General features: G+C 50.5%; 1 protein-coding gene and 1 long non-coding RNA gene across 5 annotated transcripts in view; one reads left to right on the top strand and one right to left on the bottom strand.

Moving 5' to 3' along the window:
- TSPAN18 (tetraspanin 18) overlaps positions 1–20,061 on the top strand; it is a 207,417-nt gene that overhangs the window by 59,883 nt on the left and 127,473 nt on the right. The window lies entirely within an intron of this gene.
- Positions 1,532–6,458, bottom strand: LOC146405273 (uncharacterized). Its single transcript, XR_014836601.1, has 2 exons — positions 4,002–6,458; positions 1,532–3,524 (listed from the first exon to the last, which is right to left on the bottom strand). It is a non-coding gene; the product is annotated as an uncharacterized LOC146405273 (long non-coding RNA).

Raw genomic sequence — 20,061 nt, 5'->3', positions numbered from 1 at the left:
TTCCTAGTCAGATTCGTTAACCACTGAGCCATGACAGGAACTCCAAAAAATAAAAATCTTTAAAAAAAAGAAAAAAAGACACACGCACCCCCATTTTCATGAACTGTTTACCATAGCCAAGACATGAAAGCAACCTAAGTGTCCATTGACTGGTGAATGGTGAATGGCTACATATACACAATGGAATTTACTGAGCCATTCAAAAAATGAAATAATGCCCTTTGCAGCAACATGAAAGATTCTTATACTAAGCGAAGGAAGCCACACAGAGAAAGACAAATACCATATGATTTCACTTCTATGTAGAATCTAAAATATGACACAAATGAACTTATCTATGAGACAGAAACAGACTCACAGACATAGAGAACAGACTTGTGCTTACCAAGGGGTGGGCGAGGGATAAATTAGGCATATAGCCTTAATATAGACACTCTACTATATATAAAATAGATATATAACAAGGTCCTGCTGTGTAGCCCAGGGAACTATATCCAAGAGCTTGTAATAAACCATAATGGGAAAGAATAATATATATACAAATATTCTATATGAATAGAATATACTATATATATAGAATATAGAATATTCTATATTCTATATATATACATATATAGAATATAGAATATTCTATATTCTATGTATATATGAATCCCTTTGCTGTACACCAGAAACTAACATAACAGTGTCAATCAGCTGTGCCTCGATAACAAAATAAAAAAATCAAAGCCTTCCTTCAAACAGGAGGCAAAATAAGCTCCCGGCAACCTGCAGGTTCCAGGGCTGGAACGCGAGGAGGGCAACAAGTTTCCAAGTCCTGTTTGGGTCTGTGGGCCCAACTGTGGAGACTTACTTTTCAGTCGTCCTTTGTCCGTTTCTTTTTTCTGGTCCCTTTAAGGGAAAGTGATTGGGAACGGACTGGCTTATCACCCGCATTAAGGACATGGGATGCCCTATAGGTTTCTGCAAAGGGCAGAAGGAGCAGCCAGAAACCGGTGGCTTAGTCATCGTGTGGCGGCACTGGAGGGTCCCCAGCCAGCCTCGTTGTCTGAAGAGCTGAGATCGTGAAGCCTGTTGAAGGCTCGGGAAATCTCGCTGGCGTCTGCATGTAGGGCCTGGCTGGAGCGCAGCCCACGGTCACCAGATCCCACTGAGAGACCCCTCCCCTCCTCCCGCGACTCCCCTCCCCACCCCCTACCCCTGGGCCTCCCGGATGCAGGTCCTGATGTTGGGGCTGCCAAGGGCCTGGGGGGATGACGAGGTGGCTGAGTGGCTGTTTTGTTTTTTGTTTTTTAAATACTATTGCACTTGTAACTGGTTATTGGAAAATGTGATGGCTAACTTCTTGAGAAGCGACACACACGCCCACATAGACACACACACACACACACACACACACACACACACACACACACACGACTATCGTCAGCTCCTGGGTGGATGGGTCCCTAGCTTGTCGGCCTTTGTTGCTCCAGAGGCTGTAAGAGCACACAGTCGTGGTCCATAGGTCATTGTTAGATGAGGAATGAATGGAATATTCCAGCAGCATGCGCCTGCCTCCGTCTCTTCTCCCCCGTGCTTGGCACATTTGGTAACAATGCCAGACCATAGAGCCTCTAAAAAATGGGAGAATAGGAGAGATGTCGGTCAAGGGGGCAAACTTGAAACAAACAGACAAATAAGCCCTGGAGAGCTAATGCACAGTCTAGTGAGTATGAACAAGACTGTTGTATTAACATCAGTAAACTTGCTAAGAGACCAGATCTTGATTATTCCCAGCTCAAAAAAGAAATGATAATTATGTAATATCATAGAGGTGCTATCTATTGCTATAATGATAATCATTTACAGTATATGCATATGTCAAATCAACATCATGGACACCTTCAACTTACCCAATGTTGTATGTCAAATATATTTCAAGAAATAACTCCATAAATACACTGCCTAAAAAAATAAATAGTTGAAAGACTTATATAGAGATTTTCATCCAGCAACTTTTGTTCTTTTTCCCACGAAGAATCACAAACTTTATTGAGGTACAGTTTATATACGATCTATATCTAAAGCGTTCGATCCATTTTGACCTTGTTTGCACTCATGTGACCCATCTTCCCACCAAGACAGAAAACTTTTCCATCAGCCCAGAAAGTTCCCTCTTGCCCCTTTTGAGTCAACCACTGATCTGCTTTCTGTCACTGTAGGTTGGTTTTGTCTGTTCTAGAGCGTCCTGTAAATGGAGTTCTACAGGACTCTTGTGTCTGGCTTCCTTCACTCAGCTTAATGCTTCTGAGATTCATCTATGTTTTTGCCCATATGGGGAGAGCCCATTACTTTTTATTGCTGCATAGTATTCCACTTACGTGTACATACTATCTTGTTTATCCGTTCATCCTTGGATGGGCATTTGGAGGTCCCTGATTGGGGGCTACTATGTAATCAAGCTACTATGAACATTTCAATACAAGTCTTTTTGTGGACACTTGCTTTCTTTTCTCTTGTCTAAGTACCTAGGAATAGAATGATTACATTCTAGAGCCGGTGTAGGTTTAATTTATAAGAAACTGCCAAGCTGTTTTCTAAAATGGTTGTACCAGGTTACACCTCCACTGGCTGTGTCTGAGAGTTCCAGTTCCTGCACAGTCTGCTCAACACTTGGTATGGTCTACACAGCTTTTTGATGTTAGACATTTTTGTACAGTTGTAGAGTGTGATCTCATTGAGGTTTTTTGGCTTTTGTTCTTTTTTAATGTATGACCTCACTTCTGTGTAGAATCTTTTTAAAAAAAACTGTTCTTGGGGTATAGTTGATTTACAATGTTGTATTGGCTTCGGATTTACAGCAAAGTGAATCAGTTACACATATACACATGTCCATTCTTTTTTCCCGTTAGGTTATTACAAAACGTTGACTAGACCTCCCTGTTCGATGCAGTAGGTCCTTGTTAGTTACCCATTCCATAGATTATGGTAGGTATGTGTTAATCCCATTTTCCCAATTAATTAGCCCCCCACCTGCCCCTGGACAGTTTCCCTTTAGTAACTCTAGGTTTGATTTCAAGATCTGTGAGGGTTTTTTCCTTCTGTTTTATAATTAAGTTCTTTTGTGTCATTTTTATTAGATTCCACATATAAGTGATATCGTATGATATTTGTCTTTGTCTGACGTGCTTCACTTAATATGATAATCTCTTGGTCCATCCATGTTACTGCAAATGGCATTATTTCATTCTTTTTTATGGCTGGGTTGTGTGTATATGCACCATATCTTCTTTATCCATTTCTCTGTTGGTGGAGGTTTAGGTTGCATCCATGTCTTAGCTATTGTAAATAAGTGCTACAGGGAACACTGGGGTGCATGTATCTTTTTTGGGTTTTGTTTGTTTTTTGCCTTTTTACTGGGGTTGCACCTGCAGCATATGGTAGTTCCCAGGATAGGGGTTGGATCAGAGCTGTAGCTGCCGGCCTATGCCGCAGCCACAGCAATGTCAGATCCGAGCAGTGTCTGCAGCCTTACACCACAGCTCACAGCAATCCCAGATCCTTAACCCACTGAGCAAGGTCAGGGATCAAACCTGCATCCTCATGAATACTAGTCGGGCTTATAATACACTGAGACGCAATGGAAACTCCTCCAGGGTACATGTATCTTTTTCCAGTATGGTTTTCTCCAGGCATATGCCCAGGAGTGGGATTGCTGGGTCATATGGTAGTTCTATATTTAGTTTTTTAAGGAAGTCCATACTGTTTTCCACAGTGGTTGTACCCGTTTGTGTTCCCACCAATCGTATAGGAAAATTCCCTTTTCTCCACACTGTCTCCAGCATTTATTGTTTGTAGCCTCTTTTTTTTCAATTTTTTTGGTCTTTTTGCCTTTTCTAAGGCCGCACCTGCGGCATATGGAGGTTTGCAGGCTAGGGGTCGAATCAGAGCTGTAGCCACCGGCCTGCACCACAGCCACAGCAACGTGGGATCCGAGCTGTATCTGTGACCTACACCACAGCTCATGGCAATGCCAGATCCTTAACCCACTGAGCAAGGCCAGAGAGCGAACCCACAACCTCATGGTTCCTAGTCGGACTCGATAACCACTGAGCCACGACGGAAACTCCTGTCTGTAGCCTTTTTGATGATAGCCATTCTGACAGGTGTGAGGTGATACCTCATTGTAGTGTTGATTTGCCTTTCTCTAACAATTAGCGATGGGGCGCATCTTTTCATGTGAGACTCATTGTGGTTTTAATGTACACTTCTCTATTTGGCTGGTGAAGTTGAGCGTCTCGTCGTGGGCTATTGTCATCTGAATATTTTCTTTCGTGAAGTACCCATTCAAGTATTTTGCCCATTTTTTCATTTGGATTGTCCTTTTGTTATTGCGTTAAAGGAATTCTTTAATTTCTCAAAGGAAACATGGGAGAATAGCTTCCTGACCTTGTAGTAGGCAGAGGTTTCTTAGATGAGACATGCAAAACATAAGAGTCATGAGAGGAAAAGTTGATGAATTACACGTCCCCAGCATTTTAAACTGCTGCTCATTTCTGTTAAGAAAATGAATCAGAAAGCCAGCGAGTGGGAGAAGAAAGTCAGAACACGTATATCCCGGATGCAGCACAGTCCTTTATGGGGACCTGCTTACCCTCGGCGCTTGCCCCATCCTGTGAGGTCCTGCAGAGCCTGCTCCCCCAGCAGCCAGAATGTTCTTCGTTGAAACACCGATGCGATCAGGGCGCGCCTCTGTTGAACTTCCAGCGCTCATGGGACAAATCCCAGCATCCCTCAAGGCCCTGTCCCCTCGCGCTGGTGTCTCTCCAAGCCCTCCACTCTTTCCCCCGGGGTGCTGCCGTCACAAAGCCTGTTCCTCTAGAATCCATTTTTCCTGGCTGTCCACGCAGCTGCCTTGCCTCCCTCTCCAGAACTCACCTCTAGTGTGTCTGAGGGGGACATCCCCGGACCCCAGAGGTGCAGCATGGCCATTGTCGGGGCTTGAATGGGAAGGGAAGGATCAGGGTACAGCCTGCGTTGCGGGCTGGAGGGGAGAGATTACGGTGACTTAGAACCTCATCGTTTGACTCAGGGGCTGAATTCCAACTATTCAATGACAGGGGGCTGCTGGCCCTGACCGGCCAGAGTGGTGAATCCCAGAGGTCTCTGCAGGTACAGACGTTTCCCCCTTTAGCTGCCAGGAAGGGGCTGCGGAGGCTGCGGGAAGACTTCAGAGCCCAGAGCAAGAGTGAACTACCAACCAGTGCCAGCGAACTGCAGGACTGTGTTCTGGTGTGTTCTGGTGTGTTCCAATGTGTGCAGGCGGGCTCTTGGCCCTGCTCCGTTGGCCTTCTGTTCCTGGCTCATGGTCTTGCTTTTACCCTGTTTTCTCCAAAGCCTTTTTAGTCTCATCTTTACGAGACTCATGTCAACCCCTTACCTTTCCAATAAGACTTGAGATCACGAGAGGGTGTTTGTGCGCTAAGCCCCCCGCCACCCTGCTCCGCTTCAGACCTGTCGAACCCTTTGCCGTAAGCTCTCTGGGGGCCCCGTGCTACCACTTCTCATAGTCCTCTCAATGTAACAAGGTACTATTATAATATTCTTTGTCCACTGTCCCCATGCCATGTCCCCAGTCCTCAAGGCGGAGCCTGGCACACAGAAATTGCTCGGTGAAGACTTTCGCAGGCAACAGGGGTGAACAACCAACCACCCGGCCAGACAGACAACTAGGTACAACCGTCCATTGTCCCAGATGGGAGAGCGAGGCTCCAAGAAGCTCAGTGCCCCGTTCAGGGTCCCACAGCTGATAAGAGGCAGAGGCGTGAGTGAAAGCAGATCTGGTTTCTAACATTTTCTGCCCTACAGCGGCTGCATTCTTTCCTTCTAAGTTTAAACCCAATAATGCAAGTGGCGAATGCTATAAATATGTGGAGGGTTCTCTAACTAAAAGGCATCATTAAAAATGTCGATGGGGATTTTAATCATCCCCAACCACAATAAGGAGACAAAGCATCATTCTAAATATGGGCAGGGCGGGGGCTGAAATCCAGATGTTTCTTAGAAGCTTGATATAGTTCTCGTGTGAACGCTTCTGTTGAATGTGCATGAGCTGCAATGAATATTTCTCACACAAAGGTAGGGAATGGGTAGAACAATAGAGCCAACCCACAGGGACCTGCCTGACCCAGAAACACCAAAGACCCCACCTGGCCTGAGCCCACCTCTTCCCACCCTGGATTTTGCATTTATCCCCACTCTTGCTTTTCTTTTCTTTGCTTTTTTTTCCCCCATGGCTTTTCCACATCTGTCACTGTCATATGTTCTCTGCATCGATATATTTATGCAGCACATGCTTTTAGAGCTCTGCTCTCATGGGGAGCGTTGTGGAGTTTCCAGCCCCTCCCCTGCAGTTGTTAAAAGGGAGGTGGGATAGGTGATTTTATTTTCCCTCTGACCAAAAAAAAAAAAAAAAATTCTTCTGGTGGTACGTGCGCCCTGCCCCCCACCACTTCCTGAAGCCAGCTTTTCCCCTCAAATGCCTCGTTTGCGTTTTGGCCCACACTGCAGCCCCCTGTGAGTTTTTCCCTACAAAATATTTGTGGGTCTGGCAAAGTGGTTTATGCCATTAATACATAGTATTCCCTTGTCCGGAGGTTTCTGCATCTCTGTTCCACTTTGTGTGCATTGGGCCATGGACCGGACCTGGCAAAGCAGAACGTGGCTCCTGGGTCCTTTCTCTCTTGCTTGCTATTCATCCTTGGTGGCGCCAGGGCAGCTTACTGGGATGGCCAAGGTCAGAGGGCAGGGGTGGCAGGTGCCCACGGCCGCAGAGGCCTTGGAGAGAAGGTCATGAACACTTGCCCCTTTATTATCTGCATGACCTCGAGGAACTCACTTAACTCTGAGCATCCCCCGTCTGCAAGGTGCGTAGGACAATAGTGCCCACGGGCTGGGCTGCCTCGAGGATTGGGCAGGCAAGTACTGACCATCCAGTTAGCTGTTCTTGTGATCGGTTGAGATGCCACCCACAGGTCTAAACAGTGTCTGACCGTCTGGGGTTTGCAGACCTTGGCACAGCCGCCGTGCTCGTTCAGGCTCTGGATGCTGGGTCAAGGAGGCTGGGCCTGTGTGAGTCCCCATTTAGTGAATGAGCAGACTGAGGCTCAGAGAGGGTGGGATTTGCTTGCAGTTTCCTGCTGGAAAGCGGCAGAGCAGAGCTGGCGCCTCCTCTCTGTGCCGTGCCCACCCTACCCCTCCTCCTGGCCACGGGCTAAGTGAACATCAGGGGCTGGGGTAGAGGGATAGTCTGGCAGGGAAAGAGGCTCAGTGGGTCTGTGCCATGAGACCTGGCACTGGGTAGTTCAAGGGTGAAATTTGGTAGCAACCTCAGAGTACCTTCCCGCCAATTCTGTGGCATCTATTACCCTAGGGGGCGATGGTTAGGGCCCCGCTGGTGGCTGGAAGTTGCACAGGGCTCTGGGACAGAGTCAGCACCGTTGGCACTTCCCCATCACCTGCACAGGGATCGTTCACATGTATTTTTAAGCTTTGCTCCATTTCTCTCCGTCGTTGTTTAGGGTCATGTTAGGAAGCCAAGCCATTTTTCACTATTAGCCAGAGCAGGGCTTGATTACGAAGATGTATATATTGCTACTTGTAGGGGTGGGGACAAGACGGGGTTGGGGGATTCCAAGGAGAGAATGGATTCTGAAGCTGAACAAATTGGGGCCAAAATTTCAACTCTTAGGGTTCCCGTTGAGGCTCAGTGGGTGAAGAACCCAACTAGCGTCCGTAAGGATGTGGGTTCAATTCCTGGCCTCACTCAGTGAGTTGAGGATCAGGCATTGCCGTGAGCTGTGGTGTAGGTCACAGAGGCAGCTTGGATCTGGCATTGCTGTGGCTGTGCCTAGGCCAGCACCTACAGCTCTGATTCGACTCCTAGCCTGGAAACTTCCAAACACTTTGAGAGCCAGGGATCCAGCCTGAACCATAGCAGGGACCTAGGCCACCGCAGTGACAACACCAGATCCTTAACCACTAAGGTCACCAGGGAACTCCACAATGCTTGAAAAATAATGGCATAAGCAACCTTTTTTGAGTACTTCCTGCATGTTAAGCTAATATCATCTGCACCTACTCCTCATGCCGCCCCTGTGCTATGTGTACTTTTGGGAATTCCCATTTTACAGATAAATGTACTGAGGCTCAGAGAGGAGAATGAACTCTTGTGCAGTCAGTGAAGGACGCATTTGGGATTCAAAGCCAGCCCTGCTGGATTCCAGACGTAGCCCCTTCCCCACCGGCAATTCTGATCTTTGTGCAGCCGCGGGCGTGCAGAGCTGACAGAGTGCCCACAGTGAGCCCCGGCAGCAGTCCTGTGTGCCGGCTCACTGGCTGCCGGAGGTTCAGGGAGGCAGGATGAGGGAGCCAATGAGCCCAGGGGGACGAGCCAGACTCCCTGGCTTTCTTAGCTTCCCTTCCTCGTATGTAAAATGGATATTATAATCTGATTTTATAGGTGTGTGTTTTATTAAGAGTTAAAGGATGTAAAACTTTCAGCCCCTGGCTGGGTCCAAAGCAAACATTGACTAGATATTGATTGGCAGGTGTAAATATCACGTCTGACCAGACAGAATCCAGGGATCAGGCTGACCCGTGCTCTAGCTCGTTGGAGATGCTTTTGGAGTGGTCCGTAATTGCCCATTCTTTGCTGAGGCTACTCTCTTGAGCTCTCAGAAGTCCCCCAGTTTCATCTGTTAGCCTTTCCCAGGCCCAGCATCTGCCTTAAAGCCCCTCATTATAGCCCAGGGCGGGCGGTCACAGGGGGCCCTGCCAGGAGCCTGGCTCAGGTCCCGTCCCTTCTGCCCACTCTCCCTGGCGGAGCAAGCAGCATTTACCCCCATTTTGCAGATGAAGAAAAGGTTGTGAATCCACAGTTTGGAAGCAGGCACTGGCTGGGTGTCCTTTTTCATGCCTCTTCTTTTGTGGAGCACGCAGGGGCCCAGAGACCCTCTGTAAACAGCTGGCAGGTTGAGGCTTTCCCGGGACCCTCGCTCCCCAGACGGCCGTGATGTTGAGCAGCGTGTCTGCCACAATCTCAGCAGCTCTTGCGGCGGTGCTGTTCTGTGGAACTTTCTGTGAAGCTGGAAATGTTCCATGGATGCGCTGTCCACCATGAGAGCCACATGCCGCACTGGACCCTGGAGGTGTGACCAGTGCCCAGGAGGGACTGGCATTTTCCTTCTATCTGCTTTTGATGGAGTTAAGTTTAATAGCCACAGGTGGCTAGTGGCTGCCGTGGTGGAGAGGGCAGGTTGGAGGAGGGATTTCCTGCAAAGGCAGGTGTTTGACAAGAGCTGGTGGCCCCTCACTGGTGGCTTTGTTTCTCCTGTACCTGGAGAAGCTGCCCAGGACTGGCAAGGTCACATGGCAGAGTTGATGTCACACTAATTCCTTCCCCGCTGCTCCAAGCAGAGGAGAGGCCAAGAGAAGGGAAGAAGCCACGCAAAAGCCACCTGCACCTTTCTGCCGCTGAGGCCATCAGGGCTCCTGGGCACCCAGAGAAGAACAGCAATAGTGACGGAAGGGAGATGTGCCCATTTTCCCCGCGTGGCAGCCTTGTAATGCCATCCTCCTGGATTTCATTCATCCAAAAAGAGAGTGTAACATAAATTCATCAATGAATTCTTTTCACAGCTGACAAATGTTTACGCCAGGCAAGGATCGTCAGAGAAGCTGAGGTTCTCATTTCCCAACAGAAATAATTCACCGGCGGGGGAATAAAACAATCACCCAATGGCAGATCTTGTAGGGTTCGTCCCCTCTTTAGCTGTCATGGGGATTCAATTGGCCAATGTGAAGCCTTGGGAAGGAAAATAACTCTATTGGCTTTTCCACCTGCTAAGAAATAAGCTTTTCATGATTTGTCTAGTCCTTTGTGAACTTGCTGTGTGGCCCTAGACAAGTTGTTTAACCTCTCTGAACCTCGATCTCCCCATCTGACAAAAGCAAACAATAATACGTTGCAGGGGGCTTATAGGAATTTGCCGAGACAAAAAGCAGGGCTGTGATATGGCAGAGGGAGGTGTGCTCGTGAGCCTTCAAAGTTAGTGACACTGATCCAGGAGCAAGTCAGGGGTGGATTGTGCGCCGGGAACCCAGAATTACGGTATTCATGGCATGAAAACAAAACAAAACAAAACCTCGCTTCAGTGAGAAATGAGTCTTTATTTTCACAGTCTGTCAACAGGACACCTCAAGCATCGAAAAAAGAAAACCAGCAGTAGAGTCTGTTTGCAAAATACGGCCCTGGCCCCTCCTCCCAACCACATCTGTGGGACTGTGCAGGACGCACGGGCTAAAAAGCTTCCTTCAGGAGCCCAGGACCTATGCCTTAGCCACGTTTTGAGTGTTTTGGGGGTCCGGGGGATGCTGGCTGCTATTCCAGGGAGCAGGGTGTCTTGGGATTTCGTGGGCTGTCAAAAGGACACTCGTCACATCCTCATTTCTGTCCCTGAGTCCAAGACCTCAGACGTCCCAGACTCACTGCCCTTGGTCAGTCACTTGGGCAGCAATTTCACTGCTGGTCTCTGAGGGTCAGGAAGGCGCTTGGCTGCGCGCACGCGCACGTGCGCGTGCGTGCATGTATGTGTGTGTGTGTGTGAGCATGTGCCTGTGTGCGCACTTGCTCTGGGCTCTTGGAGAACAGAGAAGGAGATGGGATGGCAGATGCCTAAGGACACCTGGAACCTGGTCAAGCAGAGTGAGGTACCCCAAGCCAGGGTGCCCAAAGTTTTAGAATCCTGCATTTCCCCCTTGGAGCCTCTGCTTCCTCATCTAAAAAGTGTTGGCCACTGAAAGCTAATTCACAGGGATAGGGAACAGGTCTGGGGCAGGCCAGGTGCACAACAGTGGCCGGGACTGGATGGCCCGGTAACAATATCATCCTAAAGCGGCTTCCTCTTGTGGATCCCTTTAGGAAAAGGCATTTTTGTGCCAGACATAGGAGGTTTTTTAGTGTATCTAATTTTCTCCAGACCTGCAGAAAATGAAGGCTGCCCTGGTCTGCAGAGCGAACCAATCAGCCCTCTGCAGCCCCAAGCCCAGAGCGAGTGACAGCTTCTGTCCTGCTCTGTTCTCCATGCGCTTTTGGAAACTGGACCTGGGGTGGCCTCTCCCTTCCTCTGTCTCCTCTCTCACCGCTGAAACATACAACAGGGATGGAAGGCGAGGGCGCCGGAGATGCTGCTGGGCTGAACGCTCTCCTATTGGCTGACGGGGGCCTGGCAGGTGAGCAATAGGACCAGCGTCATTGGGCCCCTGTTCCTCCCACTTTGGTTGGGGGAGAGGAAGGTGTGCCCGAAATACATCCATAATTATGTGCATTCAATCTTTTGAGCTAATGGGCTCATATGTTCAATGAATAAAGGTCATATCCGGGGCCCTGAAGAGGTTGGGGAGCTTTCATCTGGACCCCAGTTGGAGAAGCCGGAAGCCTCGGCCATCATTAAGGAGCTGGTGGGGAGTGCCCGTCGTGGTGCAGCGGAAACGAATCTGACTGGGAACCATGAAGATGCAGGTTTGATCCCTGGCCTTGCTGAGTGGGTTAAGGATCCGGCGTTGCCATGAGCTGTGGTGTAGGTCGCAGACGCGGCTCAGATCCCACATGGCTGTGGCTGTGGCGTAGGCCGGCAGCTACAGCTCAGATTCGACCCCTAGCCTGGGAACCTCCATATGCTGCGGATGTGGCTCTAAAAAAAAGGAGCTGGTGGAATCACTGCCCCTGCCTGTACCAGCCCCACTTCCTCGTGGCTCTGAGAGGTGCTCAGAGGCAGTCCAGTCACCTCTTGCTCCTCCTGGTCCCCACTGTGACCTCTAGAGCTGTGTCCCCATCACCAAGGTGTAGACACCTGCTCTGGAAAGAGGGGACAAGCTCAGGGCAGCATGTAGGGTGTGGCATTGCTGGCAGGGTTCACAGTCAAGGCTGGCAAGCAGTCAGGCCCTAAGGCTGTGGAGCTCAGGGCACCCAGGGTTGGTGAGGCCTTGGGCAAGTTACTTCATCCAGGGAGCTCCAGTGTGTAATAGTGATTACATCAAAAGACTGTTTCGCAGCAGTCATTTAGGGGCTGGCACTGTGTTCATTCATTCAAAGATATATTTTGAGCATTTACAACACGCTGCAGTCACTGTTCTGGCTACTGGGGTTACAGCAGTGAGTGACAGCCCCTCCTTTGTGGGCCATTTACTCTAGTGGGAGAGACAGACACCTAAATATAGGGCCAGTGAGACCTGATGGCTATGTGATATAAATATTATGTATTTAATTGTATGCATATCATCAAGTATATATTTATTATAGGCTCATGCATATAAACAAATCTATGTTTAAGGTAGTGAGAGACTCAGTAAACAATGAGGGAACCTGTGTTTTTTTTGGTTTTTGTTTGGTCTTTTTTTTTTTTTTTTTTTTAGGGCCACACCCACGGCACATGGAGGTTCCCAGTCTAGGGGTCCAATCAGAGCTCTAGCCACCGACCTATGCCACAGCCACAGCCACACCAGATCTGAGCCATGTCTGCGACCTACAGAGCAGCTCACAGCAACGCTGGATCCTTAACCCCCTGAGTGAGGCCAGGGATCAAACCCAAATCCTTACAGATACTAGTTGGGTTCATTACCACTGAGCACAAGGGGAACTTGGAGGGGACCCGTTTTTAATAGAGGAACCAGGGTGACATTGACATGGAGACGAGAGAAAGGAAGGAAAGGAACACGCCCCGGGCTTCTAGGGCCGAAAGAGCAGCAGGCAGAGGAACCGCAGGTAAAAGGGGCTCGGGATGTGAGGGGCTTCGGTGTCTGAGGACTGGAGGGGTGAGTGGGGGCGAGTGCAGGGAGGTGGGGGAGGCAGCCGGGGCGTCACAGAGAGCCTGGCAGGTGTCATGAGGACCATGGGGCTTGTCTTACGGACCCCTTGGCACAAAGTAGGTGCTACCTGTGGGCTTTTCTTCGCTCATTAAATATTTGTTAGCACTTTCTCTGTGACGGTCCCTGAGCAGGACGTGAGGATGCGGAGATGAAGGCACAGTGCCCGCCCTCGGTGGGTGGGGGGCTCACAGCCGGCTCTGGGACACAAGCACAACCTCTCCAAGATGGGGCTTTGTTAGAAGTGACGTAGAGGAGTTCCCGTCGTGGCGCAGTGGTTAACGAATCCGACTAGGAACCATGAGGTTGCGGGTTCGGTCCCTGCCCTTGCTCAGTGGGTTAACGATCCGGCGTTGCCGTGAGCTGTGGTGTAGGTCGCAGACGCGGCTCGGATCCCGCGTTGCTGTGGCTCTGGCGTAGGCCGGTGGCTACAGCTCCGATTAAACCCCTAGCCTGGGAACCTCCATATGCCGCGGGAGCGGCCCAAGAAATAGCAACAACAACAACAACAACAAAAAAAAAAAAAAAAAAAAAGAAGTGACGTAGAAACAAGGCGGTTCCTGTGCCTGTCAAGGGGATACGCCAGCAGCCCTTGCAGGGCTCATGGACCCCAGCCTGGGGAAGCAGCCTGGGACAGAGGCGCTGAGCACTGTTCACAGGCCAATGGCACGTGCCAAGCCCCCGAGGTTCGGGAGAGCATGGCTGTGGGGAAAGACTGCCTTTCAGTGTGGTTGGATGTCAGGGTTTGTGGGGCCAGAGGAGTGCTGAGGGCCAAGGCTGGACACTGGGGCAGCTCCAGCATGAGCTACGGTGTGGCCAAAGTCAGGCTGTCCCAAGAGCAGAGCCTCACAGGAGGTTCCTGCGCAAGTGCTTTGTTCAGGATCCCCTCCCAGGGGAACTGTGGCAGGAGGGGAGGGGAGGACGCCGAGCCATGGGGATCCCAGGCAACGTCCTGTAGAAGGCATCTTTGGCCCCACCCCACAGGGGAGCGCCGGGCTTGTCCTGTCATTGGCATGGAGGCATGGAGGTGGGGCACTCAGAGCACTTCTGACCCTGCCAGGGGCCAGAGCAGCACTGGCACCCAAGGGCCGTCTGTGAAGAAGGGTCACAGGTGCAGGCGGTAGAAGCAAATGCACAGGTAGTGGACCCACCATCCCAGTTTTCCGGGGATCGAGGGATTTCCTGGGATGCGCGACTTCATGTGCAAAAACCAGCATGGTCGGTCACCCGGAGCAAGCAGTGGCCATACTGTGACCTCATCTCCTTGAGCCTCAGTTTCCTCTTCTGTAAAATGGGGGTCATCATATTGCCAACTTCCTGGGGGTGCTGGAGAGATACATCACAAATAGCCCAAGCAGAGCCCATTGCCCTGCCCAGAGCCACTTGAAGAGGGTCTGGTCTCTGAGCCCTCCCCTCACTTGCTGAGCACCAGCTGAACCTGGGCTGGAAAGAGATAAGAGCCGACATTTCCAAAGGCGGGGTCCTCCTAGTTCTTTGCCCACCCCTTGCTCACCTCCTACCTGCTCCTTGACAACGGCCCGTGGACTAGGGCCCCGACGACGAGGAGGAGGCTGTGTCTTTAAGTGTTTCGAACAGCACTGAAATGTTATGACAGTGCATCTCACAAGGGATGCAGTTGCCACGGCAACCCCACACTAAGATAAGCAAGCCGCCTGTATATTTTTTCCTGAAAGGTTCGGGAACAGGGGGGGAATACAGCGATCTGTCAGCGGGTGGGACTTGAAAGCAAGAGCCACGTCCATTAATCCTTGAGCTCTGATTGCATTATCCAGAAATGAAGCCCTTAGAGGAGGGAGAAGCGGGGCCCCCTCCGCCTGGCACCCCATCTTATGGGCCAGAACAGGGGCTGCCTCTGGACATGCAGCAAGAGGAAGAAAAAGAGCCATGGTCAAGTTTTATTGGAGAAATCATAGCCCTCTAGATTCTACCAGCTGCACCCCCACGGAGTGTTTCCTAGTGTCCAGAGAGTTTTGAAACCCAAAGTGTGTGTGTGTGTGTGTGTGTGTATAGCACTCAGGGGAGGTTAGTTAAGGACTCAATCTCTGCATTTACACAGACATAGTTTCAAGTTCTGGCTCTGCCAGTGGCTGGATTATTGACAAGTTCCTTCCCCATTGGAACCTCAGTTTCTTCATCTGTAAAATGAGATAATAACAAAAATACCTGTGTGTTTTTGTAAAGAAAATCATGTCCTAAGTAAAACTGTGTCGTGAGGCAGGTGTGAGGATTTAAGGCGAGAATGAATGTGGGTAACAGTGCTCAGCACAATGCCTGGCACACAGTAGGTGCTTAATAAATGCTAGTTATGAATATTTATATTTATTAGCTGAATCAATGGAGGTAAATGACACCCGTTTGGTTGATGCATGAAAGATGGGTCATAATTGGCTTTGGGCAGAAATGGATATTATCCAGGGCCATGCCTAAGAGTTGCTGCCACATCTGCCATTGGAACCCTCCCCCCAACCGCAGGGTCTTCCCATGATACTTGAAATCAGATCTAAACCCCTCCATCCATCAGGCTGGCACCTGCTGACCTATCTTCCCTCCCTTCCCCCGGCTCACGCCACACCAGCCACCTTGGCTTCCCTGGGTCCCTTCAACACAACAGGCCAGGTCCTGGCCTTGGACCACCTGCTTCTCTGCTGGGACCACGCCTTCCTCACTGTGTGAGGTGTTTGACGTCATCCAGCAGACACCACTGCCCAGTCCCCTGGTCCTGATCTTGGTATCAGATGATGTGTAAGCCGCTTGCTCTGGCGTCTTCCTGCCTGAGTTCAAATCCACTGTCCCATTGCCTACCTCAATAAACATGAGCCAGATCGTTTCTCTAAACCTCAGCTTCCTCATCTGTAAAATGGGCACAATGATAGCCTTGCTGCTATCCATTCATTCATTCTTCTAAACACGAGGGCAGAGGCGCAGGAGACTGGGCAGGTGGCTACAGCAATAGTCCAAGCAGACAAAGGTGGTGGCCTCCTGTGGCACCCAGGAGTGAGGGTCTAGCGTGCCCTAAGCTTCCAGTGCCTTCACACCCAGTAACTGCCACCCCCTTCCTCTTGCCACTTCTGGCGATCTGGGTCCCTGGGGCCTGAGACCAGATTTCCTGGGATACAGGTAGATGCTCTCTCACCAGATCCCCTGGAGAAATCAGTCTTGGAATCTGGTTAGCTCGCAGGTGGTTGGAGCCTTAGTGTGCAGCTGTGGGAAGCACCTGTTTCTTATGGAGGCACATGAGACCACCTCCGTGGCCTGAGTCCAAGGCAGACTTGGTCCAAGGGCCTTCTGTGGCTCTGGAGCGAGCTGGAACTGACCAGAACCTACCTGCTGAGCATGGAGTCATAGCCCGCAGGCTCTACCTGTCACCTGCACTGCCCACCTCAAACTGTGTATGCACCTGCCAGGCCTTTCCTGTGCCCACCAGCCCCCCTCAGATGCCCCCTCAGGCCCCCTCCCCATCGCAGCTGCCTCTCACTCACTATCTCAGTGTCCAGGAGACCCTCTGCCTGTAAGCATCAGCTTTCACAGAGCAGCCAACTGAGAGCTCACAGGATGGCAAGGCGGGGGAGAAACGAGGCTCCTGGTTCTTTGCTAATTTATTTTGACAACTGTAATTTCATTTTAATTATTTATGCTCATGCTTCAGAGTTCACTGGCAAATGGCCGGAGGTGTGTGTTTCGTGCTGTGGAGGAGACGTAAGAGATTTGTTTCATAGGTTCGTTTTGCTGATTCGTGGGAAAAGGACGTGGGCGGCCTGTCCCCACCCTCACGCCACGGGTTCCCCGCCATCACTGGAGAGGTATTCTGTTTTCACACCATGGAGCCATAAAATAAAAACCCAGCACTCGGGGTCACGTGGGCTGGCTGGGCCCCCATTTCTGTCTTGGGCTGGGCTCCTCCTCCTCCTTGGTCTTCATCACTAGCCCTGTGGGGATGTGGCTTATTCACGGGGCCCGTGGTGCAACCTGGAGTATCCGGGTGGGCGGAATGTTGGTGATGACTGGTCTTGCCCCCTTGTTTTGTGCACGAGGGACATAAGGACCAGAGTGGGACAGGCATATCCTCAGTCACACAGCAACAAACAAACCCCAGACCTGCTGACTCCAGGCCAGCTCAAGCCCCGCCCCCCCCACTCCTCTGTCTGCCCCTGTGCTTCTGCCTGGCTGGCACGTGAGAGCAGCAGCAGCAGCAGTGCCGTTCATTCATGCGCCTGTTCCTGGGTCCCCAGCCTGAGTCCGCAGGGCTTTCGCAAGCAAATGGTCCCCCTCGAGACACTGGCTTGGGGGATGTGGGCAGGACTGGACTTTCATCGGGGCCGTGGCTGACGGGTTTCTTCTGTTACCTGCTTTGGGTGCCAAGGATAACTCCCTGCCTCCACTCTCATTTCATGTGTCACCAGACCTGACATGCTACCACGGGAGGGTCTTTGGGGATAAGCACTGCCCTGGGTGCTCCTAAGACAGATGCCCCTGGGATGCGTTGCTCATTACAGCCCTGAGGGGTCTCTAATAATAACCATGTCCTCTGAGCATGCAGCACCTGACGGCACATCTGATTTCTCACCCAGGGAAGCAGACAGCCAGGCTCACTCTGCTCTGCCCATTTCACAGATGAGAACCTGGAGGCTCCAAGCAGCTGCCAGCAGCTCACTCCTCCCAAGACACACTGCCAGTGGGTCCACAAACTAGACTCTGGCCGTTTGAGCCCTGCTGTACCCTGATGGGGGTGGGTGTTGGGAACAGAGGAGGAGAGGCTGAGGGAGGCTGATGGGGGAGAAGTGAGGAAAGGAGAGGCTTTGGTGGGGGCCCCCATGGCCACCATTCTTGCCCTTCCCATTTTGGCAACTTAGAAGATCTATCATCCATCCATCCATCCATCCATTCATTCCTTGCAGCCTCTAGTGTGGACTAGTTTTGGAGTGAAAGATCTGTTATTGATCTGCTGTTTTCCAGACTGGCTGTGTGATCTTAGCTGTAATCAGAGGGCTGAAACCTGTCTCTCAGTGTTGGTATGAAGGGGTTTTAAACTCACCTCCAGGGTGTACAAGTGCCTAGCACAGGGCTTGGCACAATGCCTGGTCTCAGCAATCACTTTCCAAGTGGGACAGGCTCCTGGCTGTTAGCCCAGGACCTGAAGCCCAGGTCCTTGTCATCAGGTCTGTGGGGGATGATGCGCAGGTGTGTTTTCCCAGTTGAACCAGGACCAGCGAGCATCCTTGGCGATGCCACAATCAGCGACTGTCTGCACACCCTCTGCTGAGCCTTCTCCCTCACTCCTCCTCTCAGCCAGTGCTGCTGGAACACCTGCTGTGGCTAAACATTCTGCCGTGTACTGAGGCTAGAACGAAGCGTAAGGGAATCCCCTGCCCTCATGGCGCTTCCTACCTTCCAGTGTAAGAAAAGAGAAAAGAAACCTGCAAACGAATTAACTATAAAACTTTCAAATGGAAGTAGTGCTGTGAAGGAAACAGGAAAACGTGATAGTGATCATGGGCCGTCGGGATGGGAGAAGCTACTTTGGATGGGGTGGTCAGGGAGGGTCTCTGAGAAAGCAGATAATTAGGCAGACTCCTAACATCTGCATGAAGCTCCAAATATGAGCATTGCCGGAAGAGGGACCAGCAAGTGCAAAGGCCCTGGGGTGAGGTCTGAAGGAAACTGGCACAGCTGGAGGACAGTGAGTGGCAGGGTATATTATGTGCAAGTTGGTGGGTAAGGTAGGATTTGGGGGGGGGCTTTTTATTTTATTTTATTTTATTTTATTTTATTTTATTTTATTTTGTTTTATTTTATTTTTGAGGGTTGTACCTGTGGCATGTGGAAGTTCCCAGACTAAGGGTTGAATCAGAGCTGTAGCTGACAGCCTACACTACAGCCACAGCAATGCCAGATCCAAGATGCATCTGTGACCAAAGCAGCAGCTTGCAGCATTGCTGGATCCTTAACCCACTGAGTGAGGGCAGGAATTGAACCCGTATCCTCGTGGATACTAGTTGGTTTCTTAACCCACTGAGCTGCAACAGGGACCCTGTGGGGGACTTTAGAAGGCAGAGCAAGGACTTTGCGTTGGGTTTGGTGTGAGATAGTTTTAAGCAGGGAAGTGGCATGATCTGATTGCACTTAACTCTGTAGAGAAAAGACTGTGACGCAAGAGAGAAGGGAGACCAGTGAGGAGGTAACTGCAGCAGCCAGGTAAGAGAGGACAGGGACTGGGACTAGTGCAGTAGTCGTTAGAAACGTTGAGCCATGATTAGATTTGGGACGTACCTGGAGGATATCCAGTAGGGCTCGGTGATGGATGTGAGGGATGATGCGGAGGGGCAGAGAGTGGCTGAGGGTTGGGGCCTGAGCATCTCGGAGCAGAGTCCTGTCATTATCAAAAAATGGGGGAGGGGTGGACGCACCTGCAGTGTCTCCCTGATGCAATAAAAAGACTCCGAAGGACTGTTTCTGTACCAGGTACCCCATTTTTTTTTTGAAATTTTATTTATTTATTTTTATTTATTATTTATTATTTATTTATTATTATTATTTATTATTATTTATTATTTATTATTATTTATTTATTTATTTATTTATTTATTGTCTTTTTGGTATTTCTTTGGGCCGCTCCCGCGGCATATGGAGGTTCCCAGGCTAGGGGTTCGAATCGGAGCTGTAGCCGCCGGCCTACGCCAGAGCCACAGCAACGCAGGATCCGAGCCGCGTCTGCAACCTACACCACAGCTTGCGGCAACACCGGATCGTTAACCCACTGAGCAAGGGCAGGGACCGTACCCGCAACCTCATGGTTCCTAGTCGGATTCGTTAACCACTGCGCCACAACAGGAACTCCCCAGGTACCCCACTTTATCCCCCTTCTGCCTAGTGCAGGGCCTGGCGGGATGAGTTTCTCACGACTGGTTTGTGTGTGAGGAATGATGGCACAACGGCTCGCGAAGACGGGAACTGTGAATAAATGAAGCAGGAGTGATTCACACTCCCAAGCCCAGGGTGGAGCAACGACCAGCCTTTCCCTGAGTGGCTGACACAAAACACTAACCCTTGGCTCTAAATGATTGTGCAGCAGAGGGTTGGGAACCAGCTCGAATTGTGCCTCCCCTCCTGGAGATCTGAGATGCCTACTGGGTCCAA

Source organism: Sus scrofa, chromosome 2, assembly GCF_054392235.1.
Source record: "Sus scrofa isolate SSC_HxYL_T2T_F1_AM1 chromosome 2, Sscrofa_HxYL_maternal_Yorkshire_Landrace_v2.0, whole genome shotgun sequence".
Lineage (NCBI taxonomy): Eukaryota > Metazoa > Chordata > Mammalia > Artiodactyla > Suidae > Sus > Sus scrofa.
Note: the sequence above shows the minus strand (reverse complement) of the source record. Positions and strands in the feature narration are given on the sequence as shown.